This window comes from Ovis aries, chromosome 4 (genome assembly GCF_016772045.2).
Source record: "Ovis aries strain OAR_USU_Benz2616 breed Rambouillet chromosome 4, ARS-UI_Ramb_v3.0, whole genome shotgun sequence".
Taxonomy (NCBI): Eukaryota; Metazoa; Chordata; class Mammalia; order Artiodactyla; family Bovidae; genus Ovis; species Ovis aries.
The window spans coordinates 114,725,019-114,737,533 of record NC_056057.1 but is presented as its reverse complement, the minus strand read 5'-3'; the positions used below and the strand labels follow the sequence as shown (position 1 = coordinate 114,737,533).

At 41.5% G+C, this 12,515-nt stretch overlaps 1 protein-coding gene across 2 annotated transcripts in view; it reads left to right on the top strand.

Moving 5' to 3' along the window:
- Positions 1 to 12,515, top strand: part of LOC101105810 (GTPase IMAP family member 4-like) — a 52,171-nt gene that overhangs the window by 10,814 nt on the left and 28,842 nt on the right. The gene's annotated exons all lie outside the window — the stretch shown is intronic.

The window sequence follows — 12,515 nt, the reverse complement described above, 5'->3', positions numbered from 1 at the left end:
GAAATTGACATAACCAGATAATGATCCACTTTGTAGAGTTCAAAGATTCAATTTGGGAGAATTCAAATAAGAAACCTTGCCTATGTTAAGTGCAGGCTCACTGATGTAATAACTGGTGTGTTATTTCAGTCCACATCTAGGAGAACTTTGTTTGTGAAGCATGGGCTTCTCTGGCACCATTATTCTGTGGTTCATGGAGATGTGGAGGTTGGCAAATTCTCTTGTTTATTTCTCTACTCTTTTTGCTATTAAAGGTGTCTCTTTTTCTGCTATCAATGCCATTTAAGTATAGTACAGGTTAACATGACTGTTATTCTATACAAAACTATTTTGTATGTCATTTTATTTAAATTAATTATGATAACAACCTTATAGAAAAGATGACAGTGAGTCTCAGGACTATAAGTAATTTGACTAGAGCCATCTGAATTCTTGCCTAGTGATCAATAGAGCTGAATTTTAATTCATATCTGCTTGCTTTTAAAGTTAAAGCTCTTTCAAAGGAACTAGTTTGATCTTTTTAGACATCTTAATTTTTTTAATTGGAAGAAATTGCTTTCCAGTATTATGTTGGTTCCTGCCATATATCAACATGAATCAGTGATAGGTACACATATGTCCCCTCCCTCTTGAACCCTCCTTCCACCCCTGTTGGTTGTCACAGGGCACAACCTAGGGATTCGAGATCTCTGCATCAAACAGCACATTTGCTAATGGAATGTTAATTGACAGGAGCTCTCCCAAAGGGCTCCATAGAAACACTAAGCCGAAGCCCCACCCAAAGACCCAAAACCTCAGTCCTAGACACTTCATGCCAAACCATTTGCAAAACAGAAACACAACCCTGACCATTAGCAGAAGGACTGCCCAAAGCCATATCAAGCCCATAGACACCCAAGCACACACTGCTAGACACAGCACTACCCTTCAGAGAGACAAAAATCCAGTTCTATCCACCAGAGCAGAGGCACAAGTCCTCCCAGCTTTCAGAAGAAACTTTCAGAAGACATGGGTCCAACCCCACCAGTGGGCTCTCTTCCTCTTTTAACATACTGCCCTAATGTCAAATGCACCTAACTGTAATATAAAAACCTCTTCTCTATCAAATAGTTTTCTTTTGCCCCTGTACATTCAAACTTCACCCCTGTCTCCCCCTCAATCTAACTTGTTGCCTGGGAGACTGATCTGCATGGACTACATCAGTGGGTCTCTTGCTGTCGGTCCTCTGCTTGTTTTCTGCCAAAGGAAATCCAAGCAGGAGATCTCTTGAAGGTAGAAAAGCAAGATCAGTATACCTCTTCTCCTGCCTCTCTCCCTGCAGGGTCATCTCTGAGTAGTTGCTAGCCCTAAGTTGAAGGTCATAGCTCCTCTCTTTGAGATCTCTCCATCTGAATCTCCTTCTGGATTCCACCTTTTGTTTACCACTTAGGGTACTGATACAATTTCCTCACTGTTACTGGACCTCTCCCTTTTCATTTCCAAACCTTGTATCTGTAGCTCATAGGAAGCCTCTTCACTAGACTCAGCTTCAAGCATATCACTATAGACCATATTTTTCCTGCTAGAATCCTGATGGATACATCTTATGATGCCTTCTTCTTTTTCTTTTGAAAGCATTCCCTGATTTTTATTGTTTTTTGTTGTTAGGGTTTTTTTTTTTTTTTTCAGTCCCCTCATAGCAGGAAAGTCTCACGTGACTGTTGAAATCCTTGGCAAAATTTTACCCACATAGACACTGAGCACATTAAACCTTCTCTCTTGCTAAAATAATTACAAAACTTCAGTGATACAGAGATGAGTTTATACTAAAATAAATATGGCAGGTAACTCAAACTCAAATATCTGGAATTTTTACAGCTGTCCTTTGTTTTGTCTGTGAAAGTGACAGAGTGTTTACTGCACCCATGAAACTTAGGGACATAGGGATTGGAGATTAAATCTCAAGAAAATAACATCTCAAATACCTGCTTATTCTAAGGTTCATCAAAAATACTTTGAATGGAGTGAGACAACGTGGAAGAAAAGTCTGTTGTGAGAAACATTCATAGTATATGTGAAATAACACTGTGGGCCCCAACTGCTATTTGCTATAACACAGTCTTATGTTTCTAGTTAGTTCCCGGTGAGTGATTCATCAGTGCAACATTATCTCTAGAGAGCAAACAATCGTGCACTGCCCAGACATATTTCCTTTATGAACCATTTGGATATTTTCTCTCAGGATTTGCAGAAGCATTATGAAGTAAGTCAGCTTGTGTGTTTCTAGGCTTGTGTTAGGACCTAATGAAGATGCAACTTAAAGGAGTTGATTTCTTTTCTCCCAGAACTATGTTCTATTATTGAAGGTAAAACATACTCAGAAGAAAAATGAGTAATTCAAGTGAATCATATAGGTATCATCTTTTCCTTGATGTGTGAATTCTTGACCATTAGAGTATCTTCTCTTTCATTATATCCCAGTTTTCTCTGAAGGTGGTTCTGAATCCTGAGATCTCAGGAAGTTCCCGCACTCACTGTATGTACTATTCCTACGGTTGAAATATGCATAGCCATGATCCATAGTTGGGGAAAGTAGGATTGATAGGAGAAGACTTGAGGAAGAATTCCGGGCTTGAGGTCTACTCTGAAGGATGTATACGATGTGTGCATGTGGATGATGGGATGATAAGCCCCTTACTTTGCAGAAAGAGGAAAGTTAGGGTCTGCAGGTGAGACCATCAGGGTAGACTCAGAAGTGACAGCCTTCAATTAGGTTCATGACAAGCTGAGTATCCCAAAGGTTATGTGAGAGGCCTAGGGTGAATGTGACAGGATATTAACAATAAATATTGATTTTGACTGACTCACTACTGACAACATCCTCACATTCCAGTCTTATGTACTAAAAAATTTGTGTAGAACTTGAAGCAGGTGGTGACCAGTTCTGTGAGGTGTAGTTGTTCAAATAATTCAGTAGGTATTTGAAGAGTTTAAGAGGAAAGTGAAAGTGAAAGTGGCTCAGTTGTGTCCAACTCTTTGCGACCTCATGGAGTGTAGTCCATGGAATTCTCCAGGCCACAATACTGGAGTGGGTGGCCTTTCCCTTCTCTAGGGGATCTTCCTGACCCAGGAATCGAACAGGGGTCTCCTTGTATAGCAGGCGGATTCTTTACCAATTGAGCTATGAAGAAAGGGCTTTGTAAAAGAGGACAGTTTGATTAGAAGGACAACAACCTTCAGGATTGGCAAATTTGGGGGGTTTATGCCTAGAGTAGTGGCTCCCCTAGTCAAGAGGGTAATCTCTCTGTAACCATGGCATTTCATAAGGGAGGCTCCACGGGGAATCCTCTTGTGATCTACCCAACAGGACAAGAGTTCTCTCTTACCTCACACCAATAAGGTGGCCCCCTGGGTCTTGGTGCTGCCTGAGGACATGAGTGCTGCATGGTAAGAGATTCCTGGGGGGACAAGACCAGTGTCTTCAGGAGCGAAACTTTAGAGCCAGACGCTCTTGGGGGAAATATAAAAGATGTTGTCATGTGCCAGAGGATAATAACTGAGGAGCCTGATTTGAAGCAACCATAGCTTTCACTGCCTGTGGGACCCAACTGTGTTCTTCCCACTAATCAGCTATAGGCCACACAGGAGGGAGCCAGCCAAAGCCGGCTTAAAGGGGACTTGACTGGAAGTTTACCAGGGATCCCAACTCTGCCAAGAACTGGAGTTGAAAGGACCATCTGGAGGGCAGACAGCAGTCAGCAGTTGGACATGTCATGGTAGATTTCCAGGGGAGGCTATCTGCAGAGTCATTAATGGAGCCCCATGAGAAAAAGAGACACTAAGTGTGTCTCCATTCGGCAAAGACCAGACTGTGCCAGACTTGTCTTCAGTGGTTTCTTCTCTCTCCTCCAACCAAGGAGGAGTCAGAAGCAAGGCCTGCAGCTGGAGGAGGAGAAGGTGAGGGCAGGGGTACAACGATGGAAGCAGCCCTGTACACACTGCTCAACCTTCAGCAGAAGCCGGCACAAGCCATGGGAAGGAGAGGCTTTACCCTTCAATGAAATTCAGCTTGATTATTGGGTTGGATGCTTTAATTACACAAACGGGATGAGCAGTGGATGGAGAGAGTTTCTGCTTAGGGTAGCAGCTATCCAAGATTTCCTTCATGAGACACAAATGGAGCCAGCATGACGGGTCTGTAGGAGCCAAGAATAAATGTCTTCCTTCTTTGTGATGTCTTTCTTACTTAGTGCAAGGCTTAGATATAGATCACCTTGTTTGCCGTGGAGGAGAGCACTCTACAGAAGAACCCCAAGATCTTCCCCTTCTATTCCTGAAATAGCAGCATTGGATGCTCTGAGTGGTGTAGCAGGAGTCCAGAAAAGCACTGTGCTCCTTCAGATTATGGGAAGAAGTTTGAGGTGGCCATATCCCTCTCACAGACTGGTATTTATATATAAATCCCACAGTCAGAAGTAGAATGTGCATATGTGAAATGGTAGAAGTGTCCCTCAGAGCCCTGATCCTTATGTACTCAAGATCAGCCAAAAACCAGCCTTGACCAGTTAAGCATCTGTGTGGTGGAGTCTCCAGGTCCTTGTGACTGAAGAGAAAGCAGGTGAATGGAGATTCTCACAACAAGTGTAGGGGATAACTCTGGCAAACGCTTTGACTGGTCTTAGAGATCATGACTTGACCTGATGAGAATGACTTTAGTTTTTGACAGAGTCTCAATCTGGTGAATAAAGTCAATGACCAAGCTTGAATACATGCTTTGGTTGAAAATAAAAAGAAGCTACAAATCACAGACTTGTTTTCTTTCCACTGTGCATTTAAGTTCAAAGATGACTTCACCAGAAGGGTTCCAGAGATGTTGAGTAAAGAGTCCTCAAGGTCAAGGAAGCATGTCTGAAATGCAGCAGTCATTTGTACAATGCTGTGTACAGAACCCATGAACAACCAAACGTTTGTCACAATCAATCTGTTGAATGTAGACTCAAAATTACATATTCCTGGAAGATAGCACACATAGAAGCCCCTGATGACTACACTCAGCAAGTCTTGAGTGGTGGCCATCAAAGCCTGTCCTTATAAACATTGACATATCTCTAATGAGAAAAGCTGTCCTCAAAATAACCATATCTGTTAGTGCAGACAGAATGAAAACCACAGTCACAGAAAACTAATCAAACTGATCACATGGATCCAAGCCTTGTCTAATGCAATGAAACTATTAGCCATGCTATGTAGGGCCACCCAAGATGAAAGGGTCATGGTGGATAATTTTGACAAAGTGTGGTCCACTGGAGGGGCTTTCTTGATAGCTCAGTTGGTAAAGAATCTGCCTGCAATGCAGGAGACCCCTGTTCTATTCCTGGGTCAGGAAGATCCACTGGAGAATACCCACTCCAGTATGCTTGGGCTTCCCTTGTGAATCAGCTAGTTCACTGGAGAAATGAATGGCAAACCATTTCGGTATTGCCTTGAGAATCCTATGAACAGTATGAAAAGGCAAAATGATATGACACTGAACATTCGATAGAAACCCAATATGCTACTGGAGAAGAGTGGAGAAATACCTCAGAAAAGAATGAAGAAGCTGAGCCAAAGCAAAAAGAGCACCCAGGTGTGGATGTGACTGGTGATGGAAGTAAAGTTCAATGCTGTGAAGTACAATATTGCATAGGAACCTGTAATGTTAGGTTCATGAATCAAGGTAAATTAGAAGTGCTCAAACAGGAGATGGCAAGAGTGAACATCTACATTTTAGGAATTGGTGAACTCATATGGACCGGAATGGGCAGATCTAATTCAGATAGCCTTTGCATCTACTGCGTGGGCAAAAATGCCTTAGAAGAAATGGACTTGCCCTCATATTCGACAAAAGAGTCCGAGATGCAGTACACGGGTGCAGTCTCAAAAAATGACACAATAATCTCTGTTTGTTTCCAAGGCAAAACTTTCAGTATCACAGTAATCCAAGTCTATGCCCAAACCACTAATGCTGAAGAAGCTGAAGTTGAATGGTTCTATGAAGACCTACAAGACCTTCTAGAGCTAACAGCAAAAAAAAAAAAGATGTCCTTTTTGTAGTGGACTGGAATGAAAAAGTAAGAAGTCAAGAGATACCTGGAATAACGGGCAAGTTTGGCCTTAGACTACAAAATGAAGCAAAGCAAAGCCTAGCAGTTTTGCCAAGAGAATGCACTGGTCATAGCAACAACCGTCTGCCAACAACACAAGAGATGACTCTTCACATGGACATCACCAGATGGTCAACACCAAAATCAGACTGTTATATTCTTTGCAGCCAAAGATGGAGAAGCTCTATACAATCACCAAAAACAAGACTGGGAATTGACTGTGGCTCAGATCATGAACTCCTTATTGCCAAATTCAGATTTAAGTTGAAGAAAGTAGGGAAAACCACTAGACCATTTGAGTATGAACTAAATCAAACTCCTTATGATTATACAGTGGAAGTGACAAATAGATTAAAGGGGTTAGATCTCACCGAGAGAGTGCCTGAAGAACTATGGACGGAGGTTCATAACATTTGTACAGGAGGCCGTGATCAAGATTATCCCAAAGAAAAAGAAAAGCAAAAAGGCAAAATGGTTGTCTGAGGAAGCCTTACAAATAACTAAGAAAATAAGAGAAACTAAAGGCAAAGGAGAAAAGGAAAGATATATCCATCTGAAAGCAGAGTTCCAAAGAATAGCAAGGAGTGATAAGAAAGCCTTTCTAAGCCGTCAGTGCAGAGAAAGAGAGGAAGCTCATAGGATAGGAAAGTCTAGAAATCTCCTTAAGAAAACTAGAGATACCAAGGGAATATTTCATACAAAGATGGGCACAATAAATGACAGGGATGGTATGGACCTAACAGAAGCAGAAGGTTTTAAGAAGAGGTGGCAATAATACATAGAAGAACTATACCAAAAAAAATCTTCATGACCCAAATAACCACAATGGAGTAATCAATCACCTAAAGCCAGACATCCTGGAATGTGAAGTCAAGTGGGCCTTAGGAAACATCGCTAAGAACAAAGCTAGTGGAGGTGATGAAATTCTAGCTGAGTTATTTTAAATTCTAAAAAATGATTCTGTCAGAGTGCTGCACTCAATATGCCAACAAATTTGGAAAACTCAGCAGTGCCATAGGACCAGAAAAGGTCAGTCTTCATTCAATCCCAAAGAAAGGCAATGCCAAAGATGTTTAAACTACTGCACAATTGCACTCACCTCACATGCTAGCAAAGTAATGCTCAAGATTCTCCAAGCTAGGCTTCAACAGTTCATCAACTGAGAGCTTCTAGATGTTCAAGTTGGATTTAGAGAAGCCAGAGGAACATGAGATCAAATTGCCAACTTCCATTGGATCATAGAAAAAGCAGGAGAATTCCTGAGAAACATCTGCTTCATTGACTACGCTAAAGACTTTGACTGTGTGGATCACAGCAAACCATGGCTAATTCTACAAGAGATGGGAATACCAGACCACCCTACTTGCCTCCTGAGAAATCTGTTTGCAGATCAAGAAGTATCAGGTAGAACTGGACATGGAACAATGGACTGGCTTCAAATTGGGAAAGGAACATGTCAAGACTGTATGTTGCCACGCTGCTTATTTACCTTCTATGCAGAATACGTCATGCGAAATGCCAGGTTGGATGAATTACAAGCTGGAGTCAAGATTGCAGGGAGAAATATCAATAACCTCAGGTATGCAGAAAACACTACCCGAATGCCAGAAAGTAAAGAAGAACTACGGAGTCTCTTCATGAAAGTGAAAGAGGAGAGTGAGAAAGCTGGGTCAAACCTCAACATTCAAAAAATGAAGCTCATGGCATCCAGTCCCATCACTTCATGGCAAATAGATGTGGAAACAATGGAGACAGTGACAGGCGCTCTTTTCTTGGACTCCAAAGTCAATGCAGATAGTGACAGCAGCCGTGAAATTAAAAGACGCTTGCTCCTTGGAAGAAAAGCTATGACCAACCTAGACAAAATATTGAAAATCAGAGAGACATCACTTGGCCTACAAAAGTCTGTCTAGTCAAAGCTATGGTTTTTCTAGTAGTCCTGTATGGATGTGAGAGTTGGACCATAAAGAAGGCTGAGCACCAAAGAATGTATGCTTTTGAACTGTGGTGTTGGAAAAGACTCTTGAGAGTCCCTGGATTGCAAGGAGATCAAACCAGTCAATCCTAAAGGCAATCAATCCTGCATATTCATTGGAAGAATTGATGCTGAAGTTGAAGCTCAAATATTACCACCTGATGAGAAGAACTGGCTGACTAGAAAAGCCTGTGATGCTGGGAAAGATTGAGGGCAGGACGAGAAGGGGACAACAGAGGATGAGATGGTTGGAAGGCATCACCGACTTGATGGACATGAGTTTGAGCAAGCTCCAGGAGACAGTGAAGGACAGGGAAGCCTAGCATGCTGCAGTTCGTGGGATCGCAAAGAGTCAGAGATGACTGAGTGAGTGAACTGAACTGAACTGAAAAAGTGGCCTTGAACATGGTCACTTCCTCCCTAGGAAGTATCGGAACCATTATCCAAACAGAATGTAGTGTGTTCCTACTGATGAAACTTCATGTGTCCTCTTTATTAAGTCACACGAGGGCACAAGTGAACAACCTGAGGGATCCCACGCCCTACATGGGGGACGTTGTAAATCCAAGATTCAGGTCCTACGATTTTCAGCAGAAAAATTTGTCAATCCATCGGGAATCACTGTGACTTCACCCATGTTCTCTCACACGTGATTCTATTGTTACTGTGGCCTCTGCCTGCACTGCAGCCAGGGAGCCACCAGAGCAGCCACCTCCATGCTGGTGAAAGCCCAGGGAGAGGGGAGCCTGTGAGATCGCGAGAGCTGGTCACGGGGTTGAGAGGTGGACCAGCAAACTGCACCCATGCAATCAAGGGCTCCCCAGCCACTCCTTGTCCTAGAAATGTGCTTTCTGCTTGCCTTTCCCACTTCCAGAAGTCCCTCCAAGGATACAGCCTCGAGAAGAAACTGATACTGTCTGGATGGTATATATGATAGAACCCACTTAAGGCCTCTCTATAAGCGTTTCAGATTCTGACAGACAGGTGTGAAGAACTGCTTTTCTTGGGGCTGCCCAAGACAAGCATCTTGAGTCAGTTCCCTGTGTATTAAACCTGCCAGCTTGCAGCCTGGAGTGGTCTGCCTCACCATCAGGTTTCAGATGAAACCTGGATAGATCCCAAGGAAGCTGCAAACCAACGTACATTTTAAAAAAATCAGTCTCATCTATATTTATGAACATATATTTGTTGGAATATCCAGGGCAACCAATCTCAAAGTTCTTTATTCTTGTGAAACAGCATCCTAATTATCTAAATCCCTTCCTAACCTGGGCTGCATTCTCTGGGATTTGGAATTAACCAGTGGTCATGTTGCAGAATAGGACTTGCTAGGCGTTCTCTTTCCACACTGTTGAAGTTTCCCCTGCCTTCCCACCCTGGGTCCTCTCTACCATGCTCCCTGAGGTCTTATTCTTACATAGGGGAATATCTTCTATAATGATTCTTTATTTTATCAATTATTCCTTTTTTGTTCATTGTTTGTCCCCTCAAGGAACACTGATAGGTCTGGAGAGGCAGGGATCTTTACCTGCTATCATGTGCTAATATAGCCAGTTGCCTAGAACAGCACTTGGCATGAAATAGGCTCTCACTAGACACTGAATGAAAAGCCTATTTCATTTGATATATTGTTTGTGTTTGTTTAGAATTGTATTGCTGTGTTTTGCCTTTACTTCTGCTTTCAATCTATCTCTAGTTTCATGTTTTAGATTCAGATTACTTTTGCAATCCACTTCAAAACACATTTATTTTTGTAACTGAAGTCTGTGCTGTATTTATCATAATTATAATCTGTAATCTATTTGGATGCATTCATAATTTTACTTTCTGCTGACTACGTGACCAACCTGTTTCATAATTTGTGTTTTCTTTCTTCTTTGCATCTTAATTTGGATTATCTGGCTATTTTTTTCACTTTCTAATTTTTTCCTTTACTTGTATGGAAATTGTTAATGTTCCTTCAATTTTTGAAGGTTACATATCTTTTACAGTTATAACAAAATATTGGCTTTATTCCCTATATAACATATATTTTTAATTTGTCAAAGTTTAAAAGGAATTCTATGTTTTCATCTTTCTGTTATACAACAACTACTTTAGAATATTTTAGTTTTTATTCCTACTTGCCACCCCTATATCTACAGTATTGTTGTTGTGTATTTTAATTTTCTTATTTTTTTCCTTTTTAAGCTCTGGTGATTTAGTCTGCAAGTCGAGTCCAACTCTTATGATCCCATGAACTGTAGCCCACCAGGATCCTCTGTCCATAAGGTTTCCCAGGCAAGAATATTGGAATGGATTGTCATTTCCTTCTCCAGGGAATCTACCCGACCCAAGAATTGAAACTTGGACTCCTACATTGTAGGCGGATTCTTTACCAACGGAGCCACCAGGAAAGCCCTAGAAATTATTAATAGTATCTCTTCTTTGTTTCTTTCTTTCTTCTTTTTCATCTGGGATTACTTTTCTCTTGCTCAAGTACACTCTTACAAATCCTAGTTAAGTTTTGCTGGTGGCAAGATGCTCAGTCTGTATTGTCTGAAATGTGTTTCTTTTGCCTTCTTTTTGATAGCTATTTTCCCTGGGTGTAGAATTTTAAGTTGACAGTTATTTTCTTTGAGCACACCGAAAGCCTGATCCACTGTTTTGTGGCTTCCTTTGTCATTTAGCAACCCACTCCAGTGTTCTTGCCTGCAGAATCCCAGGACGGCAGAGCCTGGTAGGCTGCCGTCTATTCGGTCGCACAGTCGGACAGTCGGACACTACTGAAGCGACTTAGCAGCAGTAGCAGCAGCTTGTCATTACTAAGAAATCAGACCAGTTCCTACTTTCTTTTTTCAAAGGTCATCTGTCTATTCATTCTGGTCCATTTCTTTCCCCACAGTTTCACTACTACACATTACGGTGTGAATTCTTTCCTAATGAATTTCTTTTGTATCAGATTTTGTGAATGTGTTGATTGCTGAATTTGTCAGCTCAGGAAAAAAAGAAAAAATTCCAACCATTATTACTTTAAAGTCTTCCTCTAGCCTATTCTCTCTCTCTCTTTTTCTATAAGCATCTTTTGCTCCTTAAACTTCATTCTGATCTTTTCTTTTTCAAATCTCTCATCCATTTCACTGGCTAGAAGTCACTGACCCCTATGTCACTCTTCACTGAGGGAGTGTCCCTTTGGACTTAGAGATACAAGTTCCTCTATTAGATACCCACCCCCTCCCACCTTGAATTCCCCCTTTGCCTTGACTATGATTTTCATGTCAAAGTGGCTACCAGAAGTAAAGTTTAAATTTTCCAGAGCTGGTAAAGTATCCTCAGAGAGACAGCCTGCTGCTGCACTCCACTTGTCACCCACTTAGTTCTGAGAGTACTTATTACTTGCCTACTCATACGTGCTTTTAAGAAAATGTATCTAATACATTTTCAGCGTTTTTAGTTGATTTCAGTGGGAGGATGATTAATCTAGATATCTGAAAGAGAAATTTATTTTCCCTTGGTTAGTTTCTTTCATGGTTTTGTTTGCTGAGTTAATGGCCCCTTTAGGTTATTTTTTCTGTTTATCTTTGTCTCTTGCATCTCTCCATCATATTGCAGTTTGTCCTCAAATGGCAGTTCTCCCTGTTTATCTTTTCAAATTTTGGAATAAATCATTCAAAAAGCTGCAAGTTTCACCTGTGAGTGAGGGTCCTAAGTGCAGGTCTCACCTGAGGTGACTGTGGGACAGGCTGTTATGGAGACGAAACACAAAATGCCCAAATGTGGAAGATTTTCTCTGGAGATGCTCTAATCAAAGGGCAGAATCCTTCAGTTATGCACTTGGGAAGAGAGACCTTGAAGTGTGAGCCTCTGAACAGGGGGATGTGAAGAGACAATTAGGCCAGCCATCTCACGGTCACATCCTCAATGAATCCGCAGCCCCATCCCTTCACAGCTGAAATGTCTGAGGCCAACCTCCCCACGGTGCTTCTGCCTCCTCTGTGGACGCCTCAGCTATAGCCTTTCTGGGCCCATGCTGACTGTGAATGTCTGGCCCCAGTGCTCCTTCCAGAAATTGTTGCATCCTCTTGTATCTCATATGTATGCTCCTAAGTTTGCTGTGACATCCCAGTTTGATTAGGGATTTCAAAAATGAAATGTCTGTGGTCTATAATTGATCTCAATCCATTTTCAGAATGGTTGGCATACGACTAGTTTGCTAAATTGATGCTGAAATCTCTGATCTCCTGATACATAGAAATAAAGGGCAATAAGAGAGAACGTGCAAACTACTCTTACATATTTATACACAGGATTATTTGTGGTCATCTACAACCTGGAGATAGAGACTTTCTAATACTAATTTCAAATTTTTATTACTTCAAAATAGGCAAAGAGAAAGAAAATTGGCTTCTTAAGTTTTCTGTGATGTTCAGGCTTTTAAA